This window comes from Hyla sarda, chromosome 2, assembly GCF_029499605.1.
Source record: "Hyla sarda isolate aHylSar1 chromosome 2, aHylSar1.hap1, whole genome shotgun sequence".
Classification (NCBI taxonomy): Eukaryota; Metazoa; Chordata; class Amphibia; order Anura; family Hylidae; genus Hyla; species Hyla sarda.
Window position 1 is genome coordinate 241,471,336 of NC_079190.1, and position 10,459 is coordinate 241,481,794.

Consider the following 10,459-nt stretch of genomic DNA (forward strand, 5'->3'; position numbering starts at 1 on the left):
CCACACTGCCAAACTGGCTGCTACACAACAACCCGTCTCACTGATGTTACCAGTTCTTACACCTCCTTCACTCGAAGACACACAACTTCTTCTCTCTCCAGTCCTCTGTTCCCGAACAAGAGGAATATGATTGGTGTTATCCGGTATTGCAGAAAAATCCTTTAACAGGATTGATCTGCAAAGAGGGGACACCATGCATAACCCAACACAGTGCCCCAGTTTTATTGCTCATTTCCATGGGTAGGCCTTTCCCGACTCCATGGGCCCAACGACCACTTATAACAGAAGAAGGGGACCTCGACCAGATAAGGGAACAATATGTCACAGACCTTATCCAAACCCTTGATAAAGTAGAACAAAATGTTGTCTGTAATTCTCCTTCTCTCCCACAGGAACCAACACACCAGTTCCAGGAAGGCGACACTGTCCTGGTTAAAACTCTGTCGAAAGGAAAGAAGCCCGGAGACTTCACCTTTGGACCCCCAACCACAGTTGTTGCCGTGACGAGGACGGGGGTTCTCACGGAAGACGGAATCCCTTCTTGGATTCACGCCTCTCGGATCAAACTCGTTCAACATCACCCAAAGGAGGTAATAACGGGGGCAGACAGCCCTGACCTTGAAAGCCTACCGAAAGATGTACCCGCTGATGCCCTGGCCTTGTTCTGGCAGATGGTTGAAGAAACTAAGTCTCCTGATGTTTGCATTAATGACTTTATTGATTTTGATACACCCCACGGTGACTCTACAGAATGAATTAGAGAGACACCCAAACAATAAGTTCCTGAAACACCATATAATGTTAGCACAAAACCTCACTGCAAAGGATTGTTGGATATGCACCCATGCCCCTGTGTCTGCCCAAAGCATGCCCTACTTTGCTATCCCTGTGCCCTCATATGAATTATTTCAGGGAGACTGTTTTGACATGCTTGCTGACAATGAGACACCATATGCAAAGAACTGAAACACCTCAGTGGGTATTCCTATAGTAGGATGGGTGGGGCAGCCATGGTGGCAGGGAAACTTAAGCAGCCCAGGCCTAGGACCACAACAAGTGTTGGCTTTCAAGGGGGGTTCCTGGGTAACTCGAGTGGTCACACATATACTAGACCTAGGAGCAATCCCCACAGAAGGAATAAAAGTTAGTTTTGACAGGACATCCGCAAGTGCTGATCTTCTTAAACCCAGCCAGATAGAAAGGTACTTACATGACCCAAGGTGGCCAAATAACACCCTCATTACTCAGGCTACTCAAGACGTAGACTGCTATAATATAACAGGACACCAACCATGCAATGACACGTCAGAATACCAACTTACTGATCCAATATGTAATAACCCAGATGTGGGCTACTGCGGTAGATTAGGGCAAATACCTTCCTGGTGTTACTTAACAAATGCCTCTAGACTCATTGACATAGTTAATAAACTTATCAATCAACATTCCTCTTTCTGGGAGCTCCCACGAGACATCTATTGGGTATGTGGTAGGGAAGCCTACAAGTGGTTGCCGGTAGGGGTCAAAGGCACATGCACCCTAGCTAGACTTACCCCCTCCACCTTTGTCATATCCAACGACGACATTGACATGAGAGCAGCTCCTAAACATATGTTATACCGAAGAGCAGCAGATAACAAAGAAAGGGAAAACGGTAGGCAACATGTTGTACAAATGGGAATAACCAACAAGCTTTTTAGCACCATTTTTATATATCCAATGGTGATGCAAATATGGGATAAGTTAGTCGAAGCCACTAACTACCTCGACGACCAAATATATGACATTTTAGAAATTACTAATACCTCTGTGTCCGTGCAAAATCAACTGATGATAGTGACTAACCAACACGCAATAGTCTTGGACTATCTCACAGCAGCTCAAGGAGGGATGTGTCAAATCATAGGTCCTACTTGTTGCCATTACATAGACACTTCAGGAACAATTCAGATGCACCACCAGCTTGAGAACATACAAAAATTGAGGGACAAATATGCCAAAGACAATGAAATCAACAGGGATAAGTGGTGGGGGGATACCTTTTCAATATTGAATCCCGCTACCTGGCTCAAGGGCGTAGGAGGATGGATAGGGGGCGTTCTGCAGCTCATAATACACATTACTGTCATTGCCCTTATAGTATATGTATCAATAAAACTTATTTTCTTATGTATGAAACGCTGCAAGCCAAGACCTGCTGCAGATACTAAAATCCTCCTCTCCACCTCATCAGACACCCAAGTCCCTCTACTTCACCGTCACTCAGCAGAAGGCTATACTGCCTACATAAAGACTTTTCAAAAGAAAATAGAAAACAAGAAAAACCAAGTTGTCTAAAGTGACAACTGGTTTTAAGAGGGGATTGAAGGGTACAAGAGTCTTGATAGAATAATACAGATCTGTAATGTTGTATGATGTGTATCTTAATTCTGTAATCTTGTATGATATATCTTGATTCTGCCGTTTGTAACCGCAAGGCTCGTATCGTACTTCTCGTTATCTCAACTGCTGATTCCTAACTGTTGTGCACGTACATCCTGTTCTTGTGTTCTGCTGACTTGTAACTATTAAGCAACATGGTATATATATATGAACGTTGGCAAATAGTAAAACAGAGCGTACTTAGACGGTATCCTGTGTGCATGTATTTTGTTCCACACCTGACAAGACGCTCTCCTGGCCAGTACAAGCCTTAAGCCAAATTGGACCTAGTACCAGGGGTACAGAAAAGACAGAGAACCAGTACCAGGGGTACTGAGTAGATTATACAGTTATACCTTTCACCCTGCACTGATCACAATCTGACAGCAGGTCAGTCTGAAAGAACCATGTCCTGAGAATAGAAGCAGGGGGAGGGGAAACACTGAGCCTGCTGTTAGGAAAGTGATCAGTGTCTAGGTCAGTGTAGCCCAACCAGGGTGCCTCCAGCTGTTGCAAAACTAAAACTCCCAGGCATGCTGGGAGTTGTAGTTTCACAACAGCTGGAGGCACCCTGGTTAGGAAGCACTGGTCTAGGCTGGGCTACTTCTATGATGAACTGAAAGGCATTATGGGAGACAGGAAGTCAGGGACCTCCATGGACCAGGAAGTACCGATCTTTCAGAGGGGATTGCAGGAGAAGGGAGAGGGTGAGATACATGAGGAGCAGATTGTCAGAATGATGAGCTGAGGCACTTTCACATGATATTAAAAAAAATTTGTGACTTGGTCCATGATACTTCTTCTTTAAGGACAAAGGGCGTATCCTTGCGCCAGTGGGAATTTCGGTCCCCGCGGCACGGGGACCGGACAGGGGTGTCTGCTGATATCAATCAGCAGGCACCCCGTGCAAATTCCCAGGGGGGTCATTAGACTCCCCCCCCCCCCCCCATGTCGGCGATCAGCGCAAATCGCAAGTGAATTCACACTTGCGATTTGCGCCGATTACGGGTCATTACGGGTCTATGGTGACTCGGAATATAAGGGGGATCGCGGTTGTCTAAGACACCTATGATCCCCCTGAAGGGATAGGAGTGAGGTGGCAGGGGTGCCAACCCTTCTATCCCTGCTATTAGTGGTCTAGACATGACCACCAATAGCAGATCGGGGGCGGGGGGGTTAACTTTCGTTTTCCCCGTCCTGCCCACCCACAATAGGCGGTGCAGAACGGGGAAACAACGGGGACCGGCGCCGAAGATCCACTTACCGATCCGGAAGCTGCGGGTGACGGAGATCGGTGGGCGGCGATGACGTGCAGCAGAAGAGGACAGCTCCCTGGATCCTACGGAAGCCGGTAAGTTGCCTAGCAACATCTGGAGGGCTACAGTCTGAGACCATTATACAGTGGTCTCTAACCTATAGCCCTCCAGATGTTGCAAAACTACAACTCCCAGCATGCCCAGACAGCTGTTTGGGCATGCTGGAATATGTAGGTTTGCAATAGCTGGAGGGCTACAGTTTGAGACCATTATACAGTGGTCTCTAAACTGTAACCCTCCAGATCTTGCAAAACTACAACTCCTAGCATGCCCAAACAGCTGTTTGCTGTCTGGGCATGCTGGGATTTGTAGTTTTGCAACATCTGGAGGGTCACAGTTTGGAGCAGTGGTCTATTAACTGTAGCCCTCCAGATGTTGCAAAACTGCAAATCCCAGCATGCCCAAACAGCAAACAGCTGTCTCAGCATGCTGGGAGTTGTAGTTAAGTACCTCCAGCTGTTGCATAACTACATCTCCCAGCATGCCCTTCGGCGATCAGTACATGCTGGGAGTTGTAGTTTTGCAACAGCTGGAGGCACACTGGTTGGAAAATACTGAGTTAGGTAACAGAACCTAACTGAAGGTTTTCCAACCAGTGTGCCTCCAGCTGTTGCAAAAGTACAACTCCTAGCATGTACAGTCTGTCAGTACATGCTGGGAGTTGTAGTTTAGCAACAGTTGGAGGCACAATGGTCGGAAAATACTGAGTTAGGTAACAGAACCTAACTGAAGGTTTTCCTACCAGTGTGCCTCCAGCTGTTGCAAAAGTACAACTCCCAGCATGCACGGTCTGTCAGTATATGCTGGGAGTTGTAGTTTTGAAACAGCTGGAGGTTTGCACCCCATGTGAACGTACAGGTTACATTCACACAGACAGGTTTACAGTAAGTTTCCTGCTTCAAGTTTGGGCCTCAGCAAATTTTTCGCCGCAGCGCAAACTCCAAGCGGGAAACTCACCGTAACACGCCAGTGCGAATGTACCCTAAAAACACTACACTACACTACACTAACACAAAATAAAGGGTAAAACACTACATATACACCCCTTACACTGTCCCCCCCCCAATAAAAATGAAAAACTTGTTGTACGGCAGTGTTTCTAAAACGGAGCCTCCAGCTGTTGCAAAACAACAACTCCCAGCATTTCTGGACAGCCACTGACTGTCCAGGCATGCTGGGAGTTTAACAACAGCTGGAGGCACCCTGTTTGGGAATTACTGGCGTAGAATACCCCTATGTCCACCCCTATGCAATCCCTAATTTAGTCCTCAAATGCGCATGGCGCTCTCTCATTTTGGAGCCCTGTCGTATTTCAAGGAAACAGTTTAGGGCCACATATGGGGTATTTCCGTACTCGGGAGAAATTGCACTATAAATTTTGGGGGGCTTTTTCTCCTTTTACCCCTTATGAAAAGGAAAAGTTGGGGGTTACACCAGCCTGTTAATGTAAAAAAAAATAAAAAATTTTACACTAACATGCTGGTGTTGCTCTTTACTTAAAAAGACCCCCAAAATGTGTAACGCAATTTCTCCTGAGTACGGAAATACCCCATATGGGGGCGTAAAATGCTCTGCGGACGCACAGCATGGCTCAGGATTCAGAGCGCACCATGTACATTTGAGGCCTAAATTGGTGATTTGCACAGGGGTGGCTGATTTTACAGTGGCTTTTTCTCCAATTACCACTTGTAAAAATTCAAAAACTGGGTCTACAAGAACATGCCAGTGTAAAAAATTAAGATTTTTAATTTTCTCCTTCACTTTGCTGCTATTCCTGTGAAACACCTAAAGGGTTAAAACACTTACTGAATGTCATTTTGGATACTTTGAGGGGTGCAGTTTTAATAATTGGGTCATTTATGGGGTATTGCTAATATGAAGGCCCTTCAAATCCATTTCAAACCTGAACTGGTCCCTGAAAAATTAAGATTTTGAAAATTGATGCTGAACTTTGAAGCCCTCTGATGTCTTCCAAAAGTAAAAACATGTCAACTTTATGATGCAAATATAAAGTAGACATATTGTATTTGTGAATCAATATATAATTTATTTAGAATGTCTATTTTCCTTACAAGCAGAGAGCTTCAAAGTTAGAAAAATGCTAAATTTTAAAATTTTTCATCACATTTTTGAATTTTTCAGCAAGAAATCATGCAAGTATCGACGAAAATTTACCACTAACATAAAGTAGAATATGTCACGAAAAAACGATCTTGGAATCAAATTTATAAGTAAAAGCATCCCGGAGTTATTAATGCTTAAAGTGACAGTGGTCAGATTTGCAAAAAATGCTCCCGTCCTTAGGGTCATAATGGGCTCTGTCCCCAAGGGGTTAATATTGCTGTAACATAAGTTCACAGGTTTTTTAATATTTTCCCCAGTGTGTTGGTTAGTGTTTTGAAAAGTAGTTTTAGCCAAAACCACTAATCGATACAGAGTAAACTATAATGGAAAGATTTACATCTGGCCTCATCCACCCCACTTGGTGGTAACTATCCAGCAATAAATCAGAAATAAAGTATAAAGATATAGATACTGCCTAAAACATAACTTTGAATAAGTGTTTTTTATATAAAACACACCAAAAAAATTATAAATGTGAGCTTATCACCATTTAAAAAGTTATTAAACAACAGGCTGACATGTCTATCCTAGCCATTTACCACTCAGATTAGATAGGCATATAAGGACCACACTTGCTACGTAAGCACTTGTTCCTATTGGGATAAATTCCCTCTATTGCTCGCGCCCTCACCGCGTTTCTGTCACTTTGTCACAGTGACATCATCAGGATGGCAGGGAGCCCTACTAGAGATTTGTATTCATCCAAAGCAATAACACATAAACTAAAAAAGACTAACCAAAATACTGTGTGTGAATTCAGCCTAAGGGTATGTTCACACATAGGAAAATTGTGTGTATTTTATTTTCCACATGTATAGTCATACGTACAGGCCTATTTTCGGCCAAAAATGTACCTGTAAAAAAAAATATGCCAGCAAATATTACGAAGTGTGAACATAACCTTGGGCCATGTTCATACAGCATAAAATTTGTTGCATATTTTGTTTAATGAACACATTTTCGGCCTCAATTTGTAAAATGTATTTCATGCTGTGTGACCATAGCCTTAGACTAAAAATGTCCTTACTTCTTATCAAAAAATGCATGCGAATGTTATTTAAAGCTGATTTTATTTAGAAAATAAGTGTGTTGAGAAAAAATATTTTATATTTTAGACTGAATTATATTTTAGACAGAACTTCATACATATGATACAGTCATGGCTTATTTAATAATAAACAGTATGCAATTCACAAATAAATCACGTTCTTTTAAAATACAGACATACCACTGACACCGGTCATACATATCGTGACAGATGTGAAGATGTGTTTTTTTTAATCTATTTTTATGAATCTATAGAGCAGATAAAATTATATAAAAAATTAGGCAGAATCAGGAAAAATACTGGACAAACCATAACATAATAATCTGTACCTGCACTGAAAATTATAGAGACCAACAATGTTTGTAATAAACTGTGAACCAGAGGGTTATAAACACAATACAGGGAGGCAGGGTCAAATCTAGACAGCTTAACCCCTTAAGGACTCAGCCCATTTTGGCCTTAAGGACTCAGACAATTAAATTTTTACGTTTTCATTTTTTCCTCCTCGCCTTCTAAAAATCATAACTCTTTTATATTTTCATCCACAGACTAGTATGAGGGCTTGTTTTTTGCGCGACCAGTTTTCCTTTGTAATGACATAACTCATTATATCATAAAATGTATGGCGCAACCAAAAAACACTATTTTTAAGGGGAAATTAAAACGAAAAACGCAATTTTGCTAATTTTGGAAGGTTTCGTTTTCACGCCGTACAATTTATGGTAAAAATGACGTGTGTTATTTATTCTGAGGGTCAATACGATTAAAATGGTACCCATTATTAAATACTTTTCTATTATTGTTGCGCTTAAAAAAAATCACAAACTTTTTAACCAAATTAGTACGTTTATAATCCCTTTATTTTGATGACCTCTAACTTTTTTATTTTTCCAGATAAGCAGTGGTATGGGGGCTCATTTTTTGCACCATGATCTGTACTTTTTTTTGATACCACATTTGCATATATAAAACTTTTAATACATTTTTTATAATTTTTTTTTTAATAAAATGTATTAAAAAAGTAGCAATTTTGGATTTTTTTTTTCGTTCACGCCGTTCACCGTACGGGATCATTAACATTTTATTTTAATAGTTCGGACATTTACGCATACATCGGCGATACCAAATATGTCTGTAAAATTAATTTTTTACGCTTTTTGGGGGTAAAATAGGAAAAAACGGACGTTTTACTTTTTATTGGGGGAGGGGATTTTTCACTTTTTTTTTTACTTTTACTTTTACATTTTTTTTTACACTTGAATAGTCCCCATAGGGGACTATTCATAGCAATACCATGATTGCTAATGCTGATCTGCTCTATGTATAGGACATAGAACAGATCAGTGTTATCGGTCATCTTCTGCTCTGGTCTGCTCGATCTCAGACCAGAGCAGGAGACGCCGGGAGCCAGACGGAGGAAGGTGAGGGGACCTCCGTGCGGCGTTCTGAATGATCGGATCCCCGCAGCAGCGCCGGGGATCAGCCACGCATGACACGGGCATCGCATGTATGTACGTCCTGGTGCGTTAAGTACCACCGCACCAGGACGTACATTTACGTCCTGCGTCCTTAAGGGGTTAAAGGGGTTATCTGACGGAAGTCGATTTTGTTTTTAAAAACATGCCCAGGCAGGCTGACTGCTATAAAAAACAAAAACAAAAAACAAAGCTGTATATACTTTCCACGCTCCCCCTCTGTCTATGGTAACGCTGCCCAATACCTCAATTGCCATTCAGCCAATCACTGGCCTCAGTAATGTCCCACCTTAGCCAGTGACTGGCTAAGCAGCAATGTGACGTGTTTAGACCTAGCACCAGGAAGAGGAGCGTGGCTTAGACTGGGGCTTAATACATCTTGGAACATCCCTGTGGCCAGTAATTGGCTCAGTGGCAATTGATGTATTGCAACGGAGACCAGGAGGAGCATTACTGGAGGCAGCCACAGTGTGCTGTACGTGTATATATATATATATATATATATATATATATATATATATATATATATATTATTATTATTATTATTATTCCAGTAATTTTGGGCATATTTCTAAGAGAAAAAAAAAACTTCTGCCAGTTAATGCCTTTAAAACTAGACCAAGCAGACAAAAGCTGACACAAATGTATGTATTATAGTGGCATATGCTGTGAGATAGACTTGATACATTTTGGTAGACTTTGTTTCTCTTTATCTCTTGGATGACCTACTTTATACCAATATATTGAGCCAAAATTATGGCTATGTTCACACACTGTAAAAAAAGGTTTTTATTTTTTCGATTTATGGCCTGTTTTTCTGCCAATTAAGGGTGGAAAATGGACAAAAAGCTAGAAATTGCTTTGACATTTATGGCTGAAAAAATGGACAGTTGTGTAAACATGACCTTTGTCACATACCATCAATAAACCTGGTGAATTTCAAGACTTCTTTCAGCCATGTTTGACACTGTCTACAGAGAATCAACACTTGTGGTATATTTTGCTTAGTAAATCACCCCCCATTTGTCCTTTCTTTTAGTTTATTTATTTATTGCTGCTAAATATGCACAATAAACAGTAGACTGGAACTGTCCTATTGCCATAATTGGGAGAGGTTTCTGGACATGATCTGTAATCTTTGCATGGGTCATTCTACTAGTAGGGGAGGCTGAGCTGTGAGCGTCACATATTGTCTTATCCATCTACTGTTGTCACCTTTTGCAGTACTCTGCCTGTGATGATAAGGAGTGGAAAGTAATCTATACAGAACAGGAAGTCTCTGTTGACTATTAGACCTAGTGGTCAGAATTAACATAGTAAAATGGCAAATTAGAAAAAAAAAACATCAACAATCCTTAAACATATGTTTGACATAACTTAATGTTAACATAACATATGTTTAACATAAAAACTTAATTTAAACAATAGGTAATTTTCTGAGGATCGAGTATAAAGTGTGTGGATGCTAGCATCAAGGATCATTGGTAGCATAAACTAGAGGCTGCTAAGTCCTGCAGAGCAACTGCAAACCTCAGCCAAACCTCTGACTAAAACCTCTGGTAATGTGAATAATATTGATTATCTCATCTGTCAAGGAGTAGGATATTTTAGGCAGCAAGTGAAGAGTCAGTTCTTTAAAGGAGAAATGTGGTGGAAAACTTTTAAGTTACCCTGTGCCCAGGCTGCAAAAACTTAAAAAACTAACTTTAACTCACTTCCTATTTTCCTCCATTGTGCCGTAGCGGCATCCCGTTCCTCCGGCACTGCTCGGCTCCGTGCTTCTTAGAGTTGGAACGTCACACTGCAGTCAGCGTATCGCCGGCAGCATCGATGTATGGTGATACGCTGACCACAGTGTGACATTCCGAGCCTAAAATGCATGGAGCTGAGCAGTGCCGGTGGAACGGGACACTGATACCGGAGAAACGGGGGGACGTAGGAAGGTGAGTTAAAGTTTTGTTTTTTTAGTTTTTGCAGCCCAGTTACAGGGGAACTTAAAACATTTCTGCCACATTTCTCCTTTAAGTGGATGTGTTAGAAGCGGGGAAATGGGCAAGCGTAAGGAGCTGAGGGGC